Raw genomic sequence first — 22,144 nt, 5'->3', positions numbered from 1 at the left:
TAAGTTCAAGCAAAAGGACTTTTATTTACAGTGAAGCTAGTAAAGAAGGGAGAAAATACTTTCTGATGACATTTTTTTAGGACTAAGCTTGTTAATTAATGAAAAGAGCCCTTTCATGAAAAGTTTATTCCTGATAAAAGACATGTTGCTTTCGGTATGAAAAGTTATATAATTACTTTTGTGTGTCATACTTTGTGGGAGAGATATATCAGGAAATCTAAAAGAAACTACCCATCCTTTTCTGTCCAAGTATACATGGTGTGTTGCTCCTTGCCATGTGAATGAAAAGAAGCTGTATCAGTGTGCAGTCTGCTCACTTCGTCGTGAATACAGCTGCAGCTGGCCAGGGATTGCACAGTACTTTGTAAGAGAGTGATAATTTGTAGCTGGAATTCTATGGTTGCTTTATGTAGGAAGTTGGGCAAGATAAATACAATGATTGCTTCTAACTTTAAAATTAAAAAACAACACCCTGGTAATTCATACTTCTCAGCTTATAAATTAGGACATGGCAGCACAAAGGAAGGTGATTGCTTAGATTCATGCAACAGGTTGCAGGAGGTGGCTAAATAAAATTTCATTGTCATTATTCCTATCTGCTAAATCTTGCACTTTGTTGCTTTCAAAGCAAACCATTATGAAATTAACATCTTTTCACACAGGAAACAATTGCCTTTGCAACAGCTCATCCCATGTCACATGCTTGATTTTCCCTGTTTACCAAGTTTCATAGGCTGCCATCATCACTGCTGATTCAGCATACCTCTATACAATGCCAGTCCAACCTTTTGCAATTAACAGGAGTTAACTGTAATTGCAAAGGTGCAATGTCCTGCAGCCTCTGCCTTTGGTCTCATTGCAGCAATTCCTCCATCATTATACAGTCAAAAGGACAAATAACTATGCTGACCTTTCACAGGAATTTCCATGCAAAGATCCAAATCCATTGTTGAGAAAGTGTAACTCTTTAGGAACTCTATCCTGGAATACAGTGATGGTCAGTTAAGTGAAAGGATCATGACTTCAGATGAATTGCTCCATACACTACATGGAGCACAGTCTTGATATAAAACTCACTGTTCTAGTTCCTGTGTTTGCGATAAGGTAAAACAATGAAAATGACTCAAGGCTGGCATAAATGTTGGGACCATTTGGTCCCACACAACTTCTGCTAAATAAGTTGTATTTAACCTTTTAATCTTTAATGTTTTAGTATCATTCTTCAAATGGTTGAATATCGCTCTGATTCCCACTTCAGAGCTAACAGAGTCATTTATCTCTTGCAAAAGGCATATGAGTGGAGGAGAGGACAACGTCTGTGATGGAGGCTGGCTCATAGTCTAAGCACTGGCAGAGAAAAAAATTACCTTAATGATTTTGACAGTCTGTTGTTGAACCGAACATCTTGTTCCCATAAGATGCATTACAACTGTCTGTAGACAGTAACTGTGTGATCACAGCTGAAATGCAGGTTATTCCATAATGTGTAGTACCCTTATCCAGACAGAGACAACATCATTTTGCTTACCATACATGCCTCTAGAGCTGAAAAACAATCTGAGTCTCCACAGCACATTCCAGCATTGCTGCTTTTTCAGAAAGAACTTTCCTCTTCCTCCCAAACTTCAGCTTGGTACATATATAACATAGGCATTGTGCCCTGAAAATATAAAGCAAAACAAACTTTGAAGTGCCTTTAAACTAACATAACTATTTCATCCTTCTAGCACATGCCTGTGTGTAGATTCCCATTCTGCAACTGATATTTATTGATCTACATTCATATGATCCAAGAAAAGCTTGACTGCATTGCCTTGTGGTAAAATTATAAGGGGAAAAACTGGAATGTGGAGGAGAAGGAAGGAGGAAAGCCAAGCTTTTATAACTCTTTGTAAACCTGGTCTATGTGAGCCTAGCCAACCCAGGGTCTAAATGATCTGTTACGCTTAAGATGTGAAAGGCAGCACTGTTGCTGAGCTGCTGGTGCCCCACAGAATCAAAATATTTCTGCTGAGCTGCAATTTAAACAGTCATACTCCAAATATGGGAAGCAACCCCTGTGAGGAAGTATGTTTTCCTTCGCAAAGCACTTTACCTTCAGTGAGTAAATGTTCCTAAGTGTAATAATAAAAGCACAAAAGTTTAGGTGCATTTTTATTTTGTGCTAATAGAGCAATCAAAAATGCACAGTCTGAATTTTGCATTTTTATTCTGAAGAGATTTAAATGTTTTCCTGTAGATATATATCTGATCAGCATATCCCTATCTGTCAAGAGAATAGAGAGCTCTCCTGCCTTTTAACTTTCATTAACATAATAATGATTATGGCTTCTCAGTCATGATCAGTTTCTGCTTAAATTATCAGATTGCAATTCCCCATTACTGTGCCTTGCTCTGGCACAAAACTCCAAGGAACCATCTACCAGCTGAATGCCTCCTACCTGTCACTTGTTCCTCTGCTTGCCTCTCACATAGAGGCTGTATTTTTACTTCTCCTCAGACTGCAAAATCAATCTGAATAAAATAAGATTTCCTAAAACATGAAACCACATTTAGATCCAGACTCCCCATCTTCTTCCTTCTCCACCCCATACAATGGGAGCATCTGTGACTTTGGCAGATGATAAAACCATACTGGTGGAAACCCATAGACCTTCTGACAGTGGTGAATAGACCCAAAAGAGTAAAAAACTTGTGCCAACAATCAGGAGAGGTGTCCAAAGATATGAACATCATGACTGGGAGAAACCTGTACAGTGGTGGGTGGAAAGGGGGACATTTGCAACTTTCTAATGAATCTAGTATCTAGTGAGTACAAAGAATTGCCAAGCAACACATAAATCAGAATAAAGCTGTATTTTCCAAAAGATATATCCACAAAAAGTGAGAAGATTTTTCAAGCTCTTAATTTACTATTTACAACCCTTTATGCACACTCAGATTCTTCAAATCTGTATTGATATCATCTATATACCTAAAGAGGTGCCTTGCCCTTGAAAATCTGGCATCTCTTCTGGATGTATAAGCCTTAAAATTTTGAGAGGAGTTCTTCCAGTAATGTACTCAAAGGCTGAAAATGAATTTGAAATGGCATATGGCTCTCACACAGCTTCTCTGAAAAGAATTTATCCATTATGGGAAAGAAAATGGAAAGAACATCTGGAGTTCTGTTGAAAAAAAAGGGTTAGCAAGAATTAACTCAAGCTTATTTTTCCCCCACAGCTTCATGTAGGTTAGAGTCTGAAACGATCTCAGCTGAGGCCCAAAAGTAAGGTGAGGCTCTCCTCACTGGATCTTCAGCTCTGTTCAAAGATGTAATGTAGGATACAGGAGGAGAAGAAGCCAATACACACTGTAAGGGTATTTAACAACTGCAGTAAAGCTCTGGGGCCACTAATTAAGTTTTAATGTCTCAAGGTCTTCATGCAGGCCTGCGGAGTGGAAGATCTGCTTTAGTCAAACAAAAAGGTTCTTGGACTCATTGCTCAAGCAATCAGATGAGGTTCTCTGGCCTGCTACACCAAAAGGCGAGATGACCTAATGGTCCCTCCTGGCCTTAAAATCTGCAAATCTAGAATTACACCCCACTATAAAGCTTATATAAGGGATGGGAGAAAAGAGGCCAAAGAATTACAAAGAGTATTTACAAGCCTGCTACAGTCATCACTAATGTACATATAATTGGCAAAGCATTTACATCAGAGGCCAGTTGTAACACATACGTTTATTGAAGGCTTGCACATTTCATTATAACTGAATTACTGAATATATCTAAGCCATTTATAGCGAACTGTGGCAAACTCTAAAATAAAGTAAACACATGTGCAGGGATTATTGATGTGGTATGGCTGTTCTGATACTTAAAGGCATTATAAACCATTTGCAAGGCATTTATTAAAAGTGACTTACATTTGTATAGCGCCTTTTATCCTGAGGTATCCCAAAAATTCTGTACAAACTGCAACTACAACTCCATTATTCAGGCTGACACCAGTGTGGCTATTCTGAAGCCAGTTGGGTCATAGTGCCATCATGCCAGAGTCAGAGTGCAGCTATCCAGTCTTGCATCTATAAATGGTGAAGGGGAAGCAGTAGCTGTTTCACAGGTTTCACTGGGCATGAGTCCCCAGGAACCTATTAGATCATCTAATCAGATATTTTACATTACTTAGGGCATCTAAAAACAGGCAGAGGAAATGGCATTTTTCCTTACATGTCTGAGTATTGCAACCCTCAAACCTCATATCTAAGCTTGTCTCACAATAATGTCTTTCTTACATATTCTTCTTGGAAATAGGGGCAGTAAGAGCTCTTGCTGGGATGGTTATTTACAACAACATCTCACTCCTCTGCACTTCCAAGGCAGAGTCTCACAGCATGTGGGAACACCTTACCTTCTTAGTCAGCAGTCTTAAAACTCTGTTTGTTGGAAGACAACATGTTTAGATGATTACAGTCACTCTATGGAAGAATCTTGTTTTCTTCATTATTTACCATTTCATTAATCTTTATTTTAAAAATATAATTCAAAACAATATTTTATTATTTTGTTTGCTGAAGAAAATATAAAATCATATTGGAGCATAAAGCAGTCTCCAAAGACCCCTCCCAGCATGACTTAACAAAGAAATGAGATTTATTGGTGATACAACTTTTAATACAGCCTTTAATTCAAACACTACAGACGGTCCAAAAGGAGGCCGTCAGTATTCAGACCTGGTCTCCTTCTGTGTCTTGTGGAAGGAAAGATAGACGACTGGGGAGGGACCTTCCAAGCACTCTACTGGGTGCTCTCTTTCAATCATAAGATTAGGACTGGATTGGACCAGGTGATGGGACATTACAGAAATGCCTGCACTGAAATGCAGCCAAATCCCATCAGTACTAAGTCAAAAGCTTGGGAGAAAGTCAAGCATGCTGTCTTCATACCAAACAGATCAACAATCCCATCAGAAAGAGGTGGATAATACATTCACTTTGAGAGACAGAAAACAAGAAATAATTATTTTGACCAAAGCCACAGTGTGATAAGCCACTGTGGAACTGAAGAAAAATCCAAGCACTAAAATTCCTGAAAATGGTATTAAGGCATCTTTAATTGACACTAAATGGTCAGGATATAATTTTAGGTCTCCTCCAGAATCATAACCTGTAGAAGCCCAAAGTCCATAAAACTCTGGCCTCTAACACATTAACATTTTTTCCTAGCACAGGAATGATCTTTCTAACAAAACCTCAAACCAAGTGCTAACACCCTTTATACTTTGTGTCATAACATAGCATGATGGCTGATATACAGATTTGATAAAGAAAATGGAATTCTGAACTCATCCATTTTCTTAACTCTCCAAAACTAATCAAAGATATTATTTCTCCCTGAAAACTATTCCTGTTGTATCATTATGTCTTCATCACTACAGTCTCATTAGTAAAGTAGTCTGAATTCTGCTGTAGTAGTCAGATTGCATACTGCTGAAATTTATGATAATGTATGTACTCACTATAATCTGCAATTTAAAAAGTCAGTATTGTTGGCAAAACAATGTGCTTCACCTATAATATACTCACCCTCATCTAAAGCTAGCTGTTTAGAATACTCTTAATTCACTGTATGAATCACAAACCAGGTTTTACAGGCTGAAATACCCTGAAGTGATCAAGGCAGAGGACAGTGAAGGACCTGGTACTTGCATATTGTTAAGATCCTGCATTATGTAACATTCATGAAATACTTTTCCCTCTCACTCTCACAAGGGAAAAATCTAGCAGAGAAAATATACTTGGAGTGATATGAGGTCCTTTTATCCCATTTTCGGGGAGAAGGATCATAGATTTTCCATTTTGTGCTCTTTTAAACGGGTTATTTCTGAGATTGCTTTAGATCACAGTTACACAGACAATTTCACTGGTATGACCCAAGGGCTGTGGTGTCTAGCAGGTGGCAAGAATCAGCAGCTGACGGATGTAGGCAGGCTTGGCAGGGACAGGAACAGGAACCCCTTACACTCAGCTGTGAAAGGATTTGTAAAATTGAACTGCAACCTCAGGAACTTGAACTTGCTAAACGCTAATGACAAATCAATGAGAGACTCAGGATATTCTCAGATAAACGCTTTCTCTGGTGCCAAAGCTGACCTAAGAAGTTCCTGCCCTCCCCTGCACCTGCTCTTTTTCTTTCCCTGCAGCATTACCCATTCCATCACAGAAATGTGTTGGATGAAATTGAAAACTTTTAACCCTATTTCAGTTCTGGTCTACAGAGTGATTCCATGAACTGTTGCAATGTAAGCAAAGTGCTAAAATGAAGGGGTGGGGGTGTGTGGGTACTTGGACAACATAATTATAACAATAGCAAATATGCATCTTCTGAGTTTTAATATATTGTTAGATAGCATATTTCATCTGATTAAACATTTCCTGATCATTCATGAAGAAATTCTGAGTTCAATTTGAATAAGGTCCCAAAAGCAGTTATTGTGTCACAACCATTTTATCCCTCTCTGGCTAAAAGATTTAGTCAAAGAAAAAACCCAAAATTTAGAATACATTCAAACTCTCAAAACATAGATCTATCTAACTAACCACTGTTATTTTCATTGTTCCATATCATTCCACTGCTACCTTTACATTTCAGTTTTTATCTGTTTCTCTCTGTTATCATTTTATACTGCTATCCAGAGATATATAGATTCATGTGGTTTTACAGCTGCCTCACACAGTCTATGAAAAGTCAAACACACTTGTTTAGACTATGAGCTTGTTTATTCTGGACTACGATAACTAAATATACTCTCTGAAGTTAATGTGATTAACTTGGCCAAGCTGATTCATAAAGAAGAATGTCAGGAATTCCTCTTCCAGATGTAGCCTGCATTGCTCAGAACTTTCTCCAGCAGAAGCACATTTCCCAAACTCCACCTAACTTCCCATAGATAGTGGAAATCCCAAGATGTACAATTAAGGAGGCAGAAGGAGGAGTGGGAGAAGGCAATGATTGCCTTAGATGTGTTCACACTTAACGGAATTAACATTTGCTGATACAATAGAACCTAAGGAGGCAGGCACATCATTTAATGTGTTAGACTTGCAGACCTTTGACTCTTTTATGGTTAATTAGCCTTTAACTTAAGAAAGCCCCCAGTTCATAGAACTTCCATCAGCTCTGAATTCAAAGCTTTGCCCTCTCTCACCCTGGCAGTTTACAGTGTAATGATGATTGATAGCCAGATGAAAGCTTTAGCTGGGGCCTGTCTTCTTGCATTGTGCTGGAAGAGAAGTGTAATGATCTACAGCTGCAGTGGTTTCAGAACCCATTTTGATTAATTGTGGCCTTAATTACCCACTTAAGCAGGTTTGGGCCAAATTGATTTTATACCGCTTTTTTCTACAGCAGGTTAAAAATTAACCCTGCACTCTTAGATGCATTTGACAAGGTTTCTATTCACTTATTGCCTAAAAAGCCTAGTGAATATGATCTCTAGCTGACATTCATGAACTCAAGTAAAAAGGAAGAATGATACCTTTTAATGGTAACAGATTACTGCTGACACTTAACTGCTATCAAAGATATACAAGTGACCAAACACCCTCTTATATCTGGTTAGTGAGCAGTATGTGAGATAAACTCCCACCAAAACGAAAGCTTTTTTGTTTAGACCCAGGAATTAGAGGCACCTTTAAAATGTGAGGAGAAAAGTGCCCATCTACAGGATCAAAGCTGACTTCATTGGTCTAAGTAGCATAGAGATCAGACTGGCAGTGTATTTAGAGCAGGCAGCACTCTACTCCTCCTCAAGAAGTTCAGCTTTGCTCACATTGCATAAGGAACATTCTGTATTAAATGTTTCTAGACAGAAAAAAATGGATCATAAAGACACACTATTCTTTCTGATTTAAAGAGGACCCTCCAGAGAGAATTTGGGTTTACACTATCTCACTGTGCAAACTCCACATGCACTGGGAAGCAGGCATGGTAAACCTATTCTAGACCTGTTCTTATTGTTCAGTCAACAAGAGCAGACAACATCTCAGCAGTCCTCCTAAGGGACCCTTAAAACTGTCTTTCACAAAGATCAGTATTTGCAGTCTGGGCTCCCGTGGGAACACTGGTAAACCCACAGAGCTATAGACACTCCACATCAAAGTGCTGTGGACAGGTGAGGCTGTTGAGCTCTGACCTGCACCATAGTTCAGCTGACTGCAATGTACTGCAGACATAACTTCACTTGTGCATCTCATGTATTGTATAAATCCACAGTATGCCTCATTGCTTCTGCTTAATGTGATCCATGATTCTTAAATCTTTAATATAAACCATTCCAAAACCTTCTCTTTTATATTGATCACATTTCCTAATTAGAATAGCTGGCTCCCCCAGGTTATAGGCCAGCAACTAAAGAGCATGTTTACTGTAAATTATAGCCTGCTCACAGAAAACTGACAGCCTCAAGCAGAAAGAATCATACACAGATTCAGCTGACTCACACACAAGAACTGCGAGACATTCCCAAGTATTGGCTAACACAACAGGTAGTGTGGAAGCAAGACAGTAAGGACCAAAAGAAGAAACAATTTTGTGGGTGCAGCTTTGCAAAATAGCTGTTGCTCACTGCTAGAGATGGAAAAGGGATGCTAATCATCCAAACTAACTCCCTAGTAATAACACACTCCATTTGGTGTAAGTGTTTGTACAGGTCTTTTCAACAAAACTTCAGTAAGCTGACATATCTGTTCCATAGGAAAAAGTCAGCTTTTGGCCTGCCCCCAGCAAGTTCTGCATGATGCTTCTGCCACCTCTGCTTTAAGGAAAGAAATGTGTTCTGTTTCATGCCACTTGACACTGATGTCCACATGCTCCTACCCTCTGTGAGAGAGAACAGTTGTTTGATGTCAGGAAGACACCTTTGTCAGACAGCTATGACAGCTTTGTCATAGCTTCCAATTCGTTTTATTCCCACTATCTTCCACTGTATTTTTTGGGGTTTTCTAACTTAGCATTAGGGGACTTTCTATTTAAGGGCCTGGAACAAAAGCTGTGACTTGGCCTCACAATAGAAAATTACTCTAGCTATATCATTTGCAATACTGATGATAAGATCTGAACAGGTAAACACCCATAAGGGTGTTCATATCTGGGGATCCTCAGTTTTACAGTGTGCAGTTCCTTTGAAGACTAATGTCTTTGTTGATCTAGCTTGCAATATTCAAATTTGCTAGAATTCTCTTTGGTTTTATATGTCCTTTTTATCAAGTATCATTGAAAAACAGCAGGAAGTCTGAGGTGCTTACATCTTAAAGATTCAATATTCTGCATCATGGCTGGCATAAGTAATGAAAGATACTTGTAAAGCTGCTCTAAACCATCCCCCCAGAGTAAGAAAGCTTTTGTTAAAACCAATGACATAGGCGCTGGAATTATTTTGCTGTTGTTCCCTCAGGCTCTTAGCCTCCTCAATAAAATGGTCCATCCTGGAAAATGAGTCAATTCAAATAAAAGTCCCTTGCATCTTGCTGGCAGAACCCCATTAACATGATGGAAATCTTTGGCTCTCCCCAGTGATCTCCCCAGAATGTCATTTCTTCAAAGGAATAGAAGCTACCCTCAACTAAAGGAACAGATGTACACATACCTGCATACTCAAGTGCTCATTTAATTTTCTTGAAATAAGCATGGGTTTCGTATTGGATTTTCCAGAAGACACCAACATCATCTTCCCCTTCTGCTTCTAAGTTCAAAATGACAGACTTTGCACATTTATTTTCTGGAGTCAGGAAGGGACCGCACAGCAGACACGCACAGATTAAACTGCCTTTATATTGGAAATGTTTCAATTTAAAATGCAGTTTTTGGTTAGAGTGTTCTCACATGTGCCATTGCTTCCTTTACATAAAACAAGGAGCTTTGATAGTCTCATTCATGAAACACATCACCACACTTTTTAATAATCCCAGCACAAAACTGCTAAAGTTAAACCAGCCCCCTGGTCTCTATATTGTTTGATTACTGACACATGCTGTGATCCTGAAATCTGCTTGTGACTTTATCAGGATGGGATGAGGAACAGATTTGCTTAAATTCTTGGCGACACAAGTATAAGGAGGATAAAGGAGAGGTTATTTTCCACCATAACTGTTATTTGCTTAAAAAATTCTTCCCCAAAGCAAAGTTATAATGTGATATCTTGAAAGAACACTACTCCATTCTTTGCTCAAACACTCTTTAACTTCACATTAGCAAGACAGAATCATATCAGCTAACTAAAGATTCGAAAGATACTGATCAGATTGTTTTAAATTTCACTGAGGCTAGAGCTGGGAAACATTAAGATGCACTTCCCCGCAAGAAAAGTAGAAAAAGTTTGCTGCCAGGGTAGCCAAAAAAGCTACTATAATGTTGATAACAACTTACTGATTCCAACAGCTACTTTGATGAAGGCATGTCTTTTATTTCTGCAATCCTGCTGCGGCGGGCTGGAAAGGTAATGCCAAAGGAACACAGTTGGAAAAATATTCCATGAACATAGGAACATTCAGCAGAGAGAGTGAGAGAGAGAAGTGAGTGATTGAAAACAGATGAAGCCAGCTCATGATCACAGCTTCCACTGCTGAATAACTAAGTCCATGTAAAACTGCCAGGCATTTCCCTCTGCCACGTGAGAAACCCCAGGGAAAGCCAAGCCTTTGTCTTCCTTTGACACATCAAGCAGTGAGGATATTATTGGCTGATAGAACATCCACAATATACATCACTGCCTTTGGCTCTGGTGAATGTTAGTATATCTTGCCATTTTCAGACATGGGTGAATTATCAGGAAATTGTTATGTCAGAAGCCTGTTGCTGCAGATCAACAAGTTCTCCAGTGCTAATTGTGTGCACCTAATAGGATTTTCTACCATGGGATAGCACATAGGAGACATACCTCTCTCAAAATTTGCAGCGTAATTCAGATGCAATTGGGCTTCAGTTAGTCACTGAACCACCTGGGCCCTAGCAGAATTAATAAACAGTATGTGTGCAGCCTGGTAGGTGGAGAATTACAGAACTCCGAACTTTTGGGGTTTTTCCCATACTCTAGGACATTAAATTATCTTGGAGATGTCACTTCCTGTCCCTACATTTCAGCTACTGTATTAAGAGCTACTCAGATAATAAACCAGCTAGCTGAAAGCTAACTTACCTGTGAACACAGAAGTTACAGTCACAGCCTTCACTACAGACAGACAAGATTTTAAGCTGTTAAGAGTTAAGATCCAAGAGCTTTTTGTTCTGTAGAGCACTGCACAGTAATTAATGATAAATCACTCTGAATGCTACTACTGTGCAAATGATAACAGTGGTCAACTGCCTGCAGTTATTTAGAGAAAACCAAGCAGCTCGTGCCCCTCATTGAGACACCTGTGGTGTAACATGCTGTATGGTCAGATTTAGGCAATGACACTTTCAGAATTCCTCCTACAGCCTGAAACCTTGGTAGAAGCTGGAAAATCAGTCATCCAGTGATTCAGAAGAATACAAGAGCATACCCACAACAATCACTATAAACATAATTCAACAATGGCATGAATATTTGGGAGAGAAGGAGGTTCTCCCCATACTGGACCCTTACAATGGCATTCAAAAGAACATAAAAAAGCAAGACAAAGTCTGATACTTGTCAGAGATGCCCAGAAGAGCATACTCATGACATTTCCATCAGTGAACAGCACTCCATGAAGGTTTAGTACTTTTTGTGCTTTGAAAAAAAAAAATGCAATAGAAGCTGGAATGTTGCTCTTTTCTTTCCCTGTAGGAAAGCCAGCCAAGAGCATTTCCAAACTTTGTTGACTCACTTGCCACTGCAGCTTTAAAGGAGATGAGAGGGTATCCTCACAGTTGTCATGCTAATAATTTGGTAGTTATCATATAATAAGTATAGAAATTCAGATTCTAAGTGGATTTGGCACTAATCTCTTAAAATTTATGTTTCACCTCATTTTTAATCTCAAATGATAGTTATGGAAATTATATCACTTTGTTGTGCAGTGTTAGGAGGTGTCACAAAACCCAATCTACTATTGAAATGTAATCAAGACAGCAATTCAACAGTGAAGCAAGATGACATCCCTCTTCACTCCTGCTGTTTCTATCCAGCAGGTTTTCAGCTAAATACAACTTCAACATTCAGTAAAATCTTCCAAAGTAAAAGTTTAACTTGCATCAAGATGCTTCAAAACATCAGCTAGACTATGCTCAGACAAACTGAGCAGCCTGAATGAATAAATGCAGTGCATAATGCAGACCACTGGAGGGATCATATGAGTGGCAGATGGAAAGGTCAAGATGATAACTTATTTGGGAACCAAAAATAACCATTTCCTTAATAAAACAAACCAGTAGTACAGCTACTGAACTGCTATGCTCTGAGAAGGTCAGATAGGACATCAGGTTTCACCAAATGACCTCAGAAGTACCACTTCTAATAATTAAATACTGTTCAAAAAATAGTTTTGCAAGTTGAGGCAGATGGCTGGTGTCCACTGTCCCCACAGCCTGCAATCATGACACCCTCAGTTCAATGACTGTTGGAAAGGGGGATGTGCTGTAAAGAGCAGTTGAGACATTTGGTTCAACATTTTTTCTGATGGAACATTACATCAACTGAACATGTATTTCTTCCATGGAACTTAAGCTGTAGTCCTGATTCTTGATTTAGTATTTTCTGATTTTCTCACTTACATTTCTGTCTTTGAAGGAGAGGAAACAGAGGAATAATTCCACTCTAACATATTTCTACATAGTTTAGTTTTTTTTAAAGAATAAATATGTCATCTATTTGAAAGTTAAATGGAAGCATTTTTCACACCTTCAGGTTCTCACTTTTTCAGATGACTGCTAGCAACAGAAGTTACAATGGAGACATATCTTGGAAGGTGAAGACTAACACTGCAGGTGCACCTGAAAATACATGAGAAGGCTAGCTAAAAGAGCAGCATATGAAGAAAAGGAACAAGATGAGGAAGTGTTTGGGGGAATGCTGCTGGAAGTTACAAGACTAAAAATGCCTGGTCCTTTTGCACTGTAATGTTCTGGTTATGTTTTTGTCTTAATAAAAACTGTGAGGGATGACAGAATCTACTCCACTCAAACTCCACTAAAAATCCCCTCCTCAATCTCAAAAACATCTGGCTTGCATGCTGCAAGAAGAAACTTAGTTTTTTTTCATATTTATTTATTTATTTTCAAATGGACAGGATATTGAACCAGCATGAATGGGGAAAAGAGATGCAACCAAGAACTTCAAGCTAAATCACATGAGACAAAACCACAGAATTGCTGCAACCAGGGCAGAGTCCACACCAAATTAGCTTTTACCTCTTCAATTTCCAAGAGGAAAGACAGAGGGTGGTAAACCAGTGTTGGGAGGCATTAAAGAGAAACATGTAGAGCAAATTGGAGTTTTTTTTGGTAAACTGATGTTGCAACTTTTGCACTGACATCAATTTACCACCCTTAATTAGCCTTAGGTCACGCAAAAAACAGAGAAATATAAGGATGGTTTCTCCTTCTTAATGTTACCTCCTGAAACACAAAGATATTACACAGAATTTGCCCAGGAATGAAAGATGGAAAACTTCTGGCACTTTTACAGGATTTCTGGGAACAAAAATTTTAAATTGGAGAGAAGAAACCTTACTGAGTTATCCACCTTGCCTACATACAGAACTTAATATAGAACTTAAAAAACCTCTGATATAGTCTCCAAGCTGTGAAATTCCTTGACTGAGACGTCTGTGGTATTTTTCTATACTTGTTTTATTACTGGGCAGTAATTTGCAACAGTGTGGAAAAAAGGCAATAAAATCCATTCTGAGAGTACCAAGAACATTTTCCATTTGGATTAGAAAGAATCTGCAATCTCCTCAACACAGATACAAATAAGATTAAACCAGGAGTCCCAATCTACATGTGTACAAACCATCACCTCAAAGACATCTTCCAGAAGTCTCCATCCTAGTTTCTCTGAAGCAACCTGGGGGTTGTTTCTTTTGTTAACAAACTTCCAGCAGTACTGGCATATTCAATATGTGTGTCCCATTCCCATGACTCAGTGCGCTTCCATCAGGTCAGGTCACAGGTGCCACCCCCTGCGTTCACTGCTCTCCCATAACAATAAATATTTGCACCTGAGATGCACTGATGAGGGATTCTGCTTTGTTCTATGTCATAGCTAAAACAGGAAAGAGGAAATCCCTGCCCCACTCATTTTTCCCTCTTACCTCATTTTCCTTTCCCTACCCTGTTTGGAAAACAATCTAGCTTGAAAAGATCTATAAAAACTCATTCCTTCCTGCTGGTGACAAGCAACGGAATAATTTCTGCTAGCACAACAAATGAAGCAAGCAGATAGTGAGGACAGCAAAAGTACTCATTGACAACCAGGTATCATCCACATCAATGGCAAATGAGAGTCTGTGGCAGCAACGTGGATACCAGTGGTGAGGCAAACACCCTCTTTACTCCACACACAGTAAGCTCCAGAAAGGAGAAGCAACATCATGCAGAAGGGGGAAGATTCATGAAGAAGGCACAATAGGTATTTACAAAAGTGATTGATATGCCAGAAAGAAAATTATGAATTTCAAGTCAAGAGAAGTACTGCAAAGCGGAACAACCAGAAGTACCCCATTAAACCATTTTTCTCAGAACTTGCTGATTTAGTCAAATTAAAATATTCTTTATAAACAGCTATATTTCCAGTCTCTGAAAGTTTTCTGCTATTTTGGGACAATAGTTTCTGAGGACTCAAAATTATTTCCCAGAACTCATATTCATTTTCAGAGCCACTCTTATTGCTGGCACATCAAACATGCTAAAACCGCGAGTCGGGAATTCATAGGCCTAAAACTGTATTATGTGAGTCTTAAAAACTGAGATTAAGTGCAAAAATAGTTTTTAATTAATTTGGTTTTAAGCTTTGAGCTACCAGAATTCAAGGGTGTCAAGCTGTGCTATAAAACCTTTTACACCCAGAAAAGCAGGATGTTTTGTAAAATAACTAGAGATGAAATTTCATATGACTGTGGGAGCTAAAGAAAGACACCTTGACAAACATGAAAAAAATAATGAAGCTATTCAGTTTCACAGAAATAAGTTGCATCCAGTGAGCTGTGCAAGATCAGCCTGAACAGCTTTGTTTTATATTAGTTAAAGAAAAAGGCTATAAAGGACAAAAACAATGCCTCAGGAAAATTGTGCAGCATTCTTTGCTTTAAATAGGGTGCACATACACTGTTTTTCCCAAGGGATTTAAGAAGACTTGACCTATTTGGATGCCTGTTTCTTAGAGATTGTGATAGCTAAATATGCAGCTGTGTCAGCAAATGGAAAGAGAATTTCATTCATGTAACATCTGGCCTCATTTTAACTCATTAATGCTTCTCTGGAATGACTGCTTAGTCAAGATAATGAAATAACATTTAAATACGGTCTTGTTATTGATCTGTCATCCTTTGCTCCACATCCTTTGATTAATTTAGGTGACCTAAGAATTTAAGTACACAATTTCAACAAGCAGGTAAAACAGCATACATGTGGATTAAGCCTGGCAAACACAAGGCTAGTTTTAATAGATATTGATGCATGGGCATGGGAGCCATACCCGCCATGTAAAGAAGTTAAGTCAGTGTGAACCAAGAGATTCCCACAGCTCACAGGGGTCAGGAAGGGCCACATCTCAGTGGTATGCCCAGAGAGACACAGGCAAAAGCAGCTGCCTGGAACTGCTCGGTAATATGAAGCTGCTACATGGAACTCCCCAGTAGGCTTGGGCTCTGCACATACAGACCACAACAGAGCAGGAGCTCCTTAGAAATTCCCATCTCCAAATATGAGATGCACATAGAGGGAAAAAGGAAGATGATGCACAAAAATAAGCAGCCTGAAAAAAAAGGCTGACAGAACGACTGGGGTCAAAGCATTCCCTGCCTTGAACCAGCAGGATGGCACTTCAATTCAACTCCCTGCCCCGAGCTAGCCTTTGCAAACAATCAAGGATTGCTGTTTAGGGTCTACAGCCCAGAGACCTCCCCTTCCCACAGTGGCTCTGTGCCCAGCCTGCAGTCTGTACTGAGCTGGTTTTCAGGCAAAGGACAACCCTGCTGGTGCTCAGGCCTCGCAGCCTGGCTGGCTGTGTTCATCTGACACCTTCCTGCCACCAGTCTGGAGTGTTCTCTGGAAGGTCAGAACTAGGATTATTTTGGAGACAGAGTTACTCTGGAAAGAACAAACCAAGTACTGTGCATTTCAAAAGCTGTTGCCAAAATCTTCTAAAACTTATTAATCCAAAGCTGGTTAGGATTTTGTTTTTGTTTGGGGCTTTTTTTAGATGAAATGCTCTAAACCTCCTCACCATGAGTAGGAGGTAAATAAGAGGGAGGGAAAAGCCCTCATTTCCTTGAACCTCAGCTCAAGCACAAACCACAAAAAATAATCAACCATTGGACAACATATCCCAATGTAAACATTGATATTTTTCAGTACAAGTAGCTATTGAGAGATGAAGAACCAGGGGAACAAATTCAGAAGACAAGCAAGTTAGTAGACATTGAAGACGGGTGATTTAAACCTCTCTTTTATTGTTACAAGCGCCTTTAATTTCATGAGATTCAGTCCTAACAGATATATCAGAACAGTGCTCTAAGCCTGAACTAATGCTCCAGATGTCTCAGCTTGTCTCCTCTGCAGGTGCACACCAGTACAGCCTCACCAACCAACAACCCTCACTGGTGGCAATCACTGCTGATTTATTCTGAAATGGAGGACCTGCATGTACATATTTCAAACTCCTAATGCCTTCTTTTGCTCAAATTCAATCTATTTGGTTACAAGATTGTGGAGGACTGAGATAGAAGAAAGCATTTTAAGCTCCCCCTTTTGTTCTGATGCATTGAACAGAAGTGTCTCTACTTGTTTTATTCCTCTCTAAGGACTTCTCTTTTTTCTTCTTTCTTTCTTATTTTTTTTTTTCCAGAACAGGACACAAGTGTTAGGAGAAGGGATACATAATTAAAGTAAAACATTAAAATGTCACACAGAAATTAAAAAATAAAGAGCTGCTGTGCTGATTTTCCACATATGCAAGCCAGGCATCCATTGGCATAGCCAAGCCTGACCTTTGGAAAAACAGAATCCCCCTCGTCTTCAGTGCTTCCTGTAGCCCTGCTTAAAAAAAACAAACAAAAAACTCAACAACAAAATAACAAAATCAAAACAGAGAACATGTGACTACCTGCATACATTAGCAGAGATATTGATCATTCTGAATGCAAAGACATGCATCTTCTTGTGATGCACGTTGTGAAAAATTTTGGGGTAAGGAAGAATAATATTTTAGTAACTTAGTAATGAGAAGTTTCCACAGCTAAGGTAATACATGATAATATGGTCTGAACAGCAGCCCATTGTTTGAGAGCAGAATGGAGCCCTGTATGGGATCACTGCTGGATTCTGTACACCACAGATGGAAGGGAGGAATTACACCCTGGATTTGGGGTGTGAAGGGGGGTATGCATTTCTTTTATGGTTTTATTGGCCTTGCACACAGGTCAGTGAGTCACACACTCACACACACACACAAAGATATGCTCATGCATGCACACCCTGCAGCACTGACAGTCTGTCAGAGCTGGGAGGCAGCTTGTCTAAGTTGAAAGTTTAATGAGTGCCCAACACTAAGCTAACAAGTTTTTCAAACAGTGGCTAACAAAAAACAGGGATCAGGAAGACTGCATTTGGTGCCAAGAGATTTGTTTTAATATTAACAAGGACTGAATTCAGGCAATAAAAGAGGAGGAAAATAATATCTTCTGAAAGTGCTGAAAGCCAGGCAGTTCAATATATTTGAAACAACATATGTTTTTAAACAAGAGATTTTTTACTTTTTTTTTAGGATGAGAAAGAAAATTCAGGAATATGAAGCAAAAGTAAGTGGTTAGCAACACAAAAATGTCAGCAAATACACACATAGTAGAATTTATTTTCTATCCTACATTTCTAAAACTTGACATAATAAAAGCTGTGGAGTCTTTTTTAGTACAGAGACCCAGATTCCCCCAAGAGAGTCATGCTACAGTCCCAAAAAGGTCATGATAAGATCTTTTAATAAGAATGTCCATTTTAACACTACTGGGGATCTGGATCTATGATACTAAGTAAAAAAATATTTTTAAATCTTTTGCTACACTTCCTAGGCTTTTTTTGAGGATTTTAGGATCTGGGCTTAAGCTTTGAGACACACCAATGGTGGATGACCTGTCTTAGAGTCTTCTGAGATGTGTTCACAGCATCCTCTCTGGAGTAAAAGATGTGTGCCTAGATTCCTGGTAATGCTTTCTCTGAAGTTTAAAGACAATAACAAACCTAGACAAGTGATGGCTGCTACCACCATAATTAAATGGAAGGCTCAAACCTTGAAATAGAGTTGCAAAAGACTGTACCAGTGAAAAGGTACTGATGTGCTGACCTTGTGTTAGGACTTGCAATGTTATCAGTCTCATCATTCCAAGCCTTCACTGAAAATGAGACCTAATTTCAGAAACTAAATGGGATTGAATTGCTTCATAGTTGAAAAGGAAAACTCAGAGTGTACTTGGAATTTAAACCATGACCTTTTCTCTCTGATTCTACATAGCAGTACCTCTTTAGTTCTAAAAACATCACACATCTGAGGAAATTTTAAACTGTGGCCAAAAGTTAGAGGTTTTACACAAGAGAAAATTTACTAATACAATGTTCAATTAAATTTTCAAACAGTTTCATATACCTGATTTGATCAGAACCACATAACTTTTCTCAAAGCTGAGACAATTGAATCAGATAATAGGATTAAAGTTTCCATGGCCAATGGTGCATAAAGAAATTATGTATCTGAGGTACTGTTTCTTTGAACCATTAGCCTGAATGACTACGTAACAGTCTCCAGCTGGGTCATCTGAGGATGCTTTTAAAGATATCTTCAAAAGCTTCAGCCTGTCACTATACCAAGACCAGAGTCTAAATTACTGACCAATATCCTCTCATTCATTCCATGTGATTCCCTACATCTCTGCACACTGCAGCAAGTTCTCATAATTTTAGGTTATTGCCTTTACATTCTTTTCTTCATCCTTCCTTAAACCAAATAATGTGAGGAATACATACAAATTCTTGTGACTGTGTAGAAAATCAGGGATCTTTTAGAAATATTTGACAAATACTACTTTGAAAATATATTGAGTTTTTCCAGCCAAAGCCACTTCAAATGATTCTTAGAGTCAAAGGCTTCCTGGATTCTTCAGTAAGGGAAACAGGGAATGAAGCAGAGAGAGAAAAAAAAAACAAAAAAAAAAAACAAAAAAAAGAGAGAGATGGTTAAAAAGCACTGGCTACAAACATCTGAAAGATTAAAGTCAAATCTGACAAGGCAGCAACTTCATCCATAAATTAAACAAAAATTGGTTATCCCAAATCTATAATCCAGTTGCAGAACTATGTAATTTTTACCTTTTTATATGGATCCAACAGCTGGAAACTACCAAAAGTACCAACAGATGTCTAAATGCCTTTGAAAATAAATGCTGTAGAAAAGTACTGGGGATTAAATGGAATGAATTTAAATCAAATTCTTAGATCAGCCAGAGTTCAGCAACCTTTTATTTATAAAGTTATTCTACAGGGAAAATGGAAATATCTAGAACCTTTTGTAAGTGAAGCCAGAGCATTTGCAACAGCTGACATGCCATTAGGCAACTGAAAAAAATATGTAAAAGGAGATGACTAGAAGAATTACTCCACTGAACAAGTGGAAAAAGAGAAATCTTTTGTGATCTATTTGTTATTTAATAATGTGAGCAGCAAGACAGAGAAAAGGAAAATAGCTGTGACCTTTTCCTGACCATCGGATAACATAATAAGAATCAAATTTTTATTAATTATTTATCTTTACTCAGAAAAAGGAATTCCACATGGAATTTTTGCTGTAGTATCTACTGAACTTTAAATTTACATCTTATTAAGGAATTATTTCATGTTTTGTTCATCATTATTTCAAATTTTAAACAATAAGTTTTAAGAAAGAGACACTGTCCTTTTTTGTGGTTTTAGTGCTCTTGACATAAGGAAGACCTGGTCTATGATGAACACATAGATACAATACAGCAAATAGCCATTTTCATGCTACTCTTTTTTCCCCTGTAGATTCATAGAAACAGTAAGGGAAAATACAGTTTCTAAGAAGACAGTACGTCACCTTTGAAGCATACACTGGGCTTACTCTATGAACAAAGTGTCAGTCCTATCAACTTAAATGTGTAGTACTTAGAAAACAGTTTCACAGCTTAATGGAAAAAGCTTTGTTAGAGCTAAGAGTCATTTTGCTTTACTATCAAGTACTGCTTATTTATCAAATAATGCAAGGAACATGTTCTGTGTCTTCAGCCACATCGAGAATCATCAGTTGCACTCCTATAAATATTAGTGGTTTGCATTTTGAAAACAGTTGCTTTCCAGAAGACTGATCCTCCCTTTTAATACCAGACATGATGAAAGTTGATGACACTACAGGGCAGAAGATTTAAAAGCAGGAAATGGAAAGACTTCTGAACAGCATTAAACAGACCTGTTAAAACTTACCACCCCAGAAGGTCACAAAGGGAGAATAACTAGCTGGGTATTAATGAAAGGCTGGGATCATTTTATGGCCATTCACATCTCTAACATCTGCCATGTTAGGCAGAGATGATTGCACTAATCAGACCAAGCTTCAGGGCATAAACTGTCTGTCTTTGGGCTGTACCTGCCAGAGATTACTTGCCAAAATAGCATTCTTTCTCCTTGCCTCTCTCCTGCCTCATAAAGTTCTGAACAATTAGACTTCTACATTAACTGTCAACCACTTTTTTTCTCCAGTGGTGGGCACTAGTCAGTGCCAGAGACACTGGACCTGATTTCCCCACAATGTGTGGTTTCTGCAGCCGAGACGTTCCATCGTGCCAAGACAATGCCCCATCTGGACCTGTGCAGGCTGGGAAAAGGCTCAGCTCAGGGCACACTTGAATTGGGAATGCTGTCTGCAGCACATGTGCCCTTTGTATCTCAATCTTCTAAAAGGGCTACATTATATATTTCAGTATGGTGGACTCCAAATTTCTTGTCACTGTCAGCTCTCAGAATTTCCCTATGCCCCACCCTTCTAATCCAAGTTTTCATTGGAAAGACAACAAAGGTGATGTAGTTAGAGAAACCAGCTACAGAGCCATTTATCACTGTTTTATGGACCACCACTGGTCCATAAACCACAGTTTAGGAATTGCTGGCCTAAAGCATCAAAGAAGCACTAGGAAATAGCAACTAAACTATCTGTGGATTTAAACTATAAGAATAATAGTTTTGACAAATCTCTGTCTTCTTTTTTTGACCATAAATGCTCTACCAACAAATTGTGACTTAGTTTATTTATTAGTCACAATTGCTAGGCAAATAGAATCCACATGTCCCTAGACTATGCTTGCATAAAAGACCTTGATCTCAGTTTCTCTGCTAACATGAATTGGAACAGTCACTGTGTCATTTCAGGTAGGTAAAGATCGTATTTAAACCAGAGCTCTGGGCTGCTGGTCAAATTCTGACAGTTTTACAAGAAAATCCTTGTCAGTAGCTATTTTCTGTCATTTATTACAGGGGAACAGGAGCAAAATGGTCTGATTTGATGGCTATTTGCCTTACTGAACTGATGAATAATTTGTCCATTAGATGACTTTCCTACTGGAAATCAATGTCAGACATGACATTACTGCACACGAGATCCTCTTGGTTTTCAAGTCCAGACTTGCACATCTGAGACAATTATCTCACAACTGCTCATTTTCAGAATTTACATTTATGGTCCTAGTCCAGTGGTAGCTAACTAGATGTCACACCTGTTCAAAAGGACTGTTTTCTATTTAAAATAATTGTTATGATGAAGCTGAAACATTCTGTGATTATTTAGATGGTGCCAAATTACAAGCTGTCTCTTTTGGGGTTTTTTTTGCCTAATTTTGCTTTGGCCTACTTTTATTGCAGTTTCTCAGCATATTCTGGGAATATCTTGAATATTTACTCATCTTTTGATAATAATGAAAACAAAAA

The 22,144-nt window shown here is 38.5% G+C and overlaps 1 protein-coding gene across 1 annotated transcript in view; it reads right to left on the bottom strand.

Annotated features, from left to right (window-relative positions):
- The window catches only part of MAPK8 (mitogen-activated protein kinase 8), a 229,284-nt gene that overhangs the window by 164,410 nt on the left and 42,730 nt on the right, over positions 1-22,144 (bottom strand). The window contains exon 2 of the mRNA XM_074544943.1: positions 1,529-1,660. The gene's annotated coding sequence lies outside the window, so the exon portion shown is untranslated. The remainder of the gene's footprint in view (positions 1-1,528; positions 1,661-22,144) is intronic.

The sequence above is a fragment of the Zonotrichia albicollis genome, chromosome 7 (assembly GCF_047830755.1).
Source record: "Zonotrichia albicollis isolate bZonAlb1 chromosome 7, bZonAlb1.hap1, whole genome shotgun sequence".
In the NCBI taxonomy this organism is placed as follows: Eukaryota; Metazoa; Chordata; class Aves; order Passeriformes; family Passerellidae; genus Zonotrichia; species Zonotrichia albicollis.
This window is presented reverse-complemented; position numbering and strand designations above follow the sequence as displayed.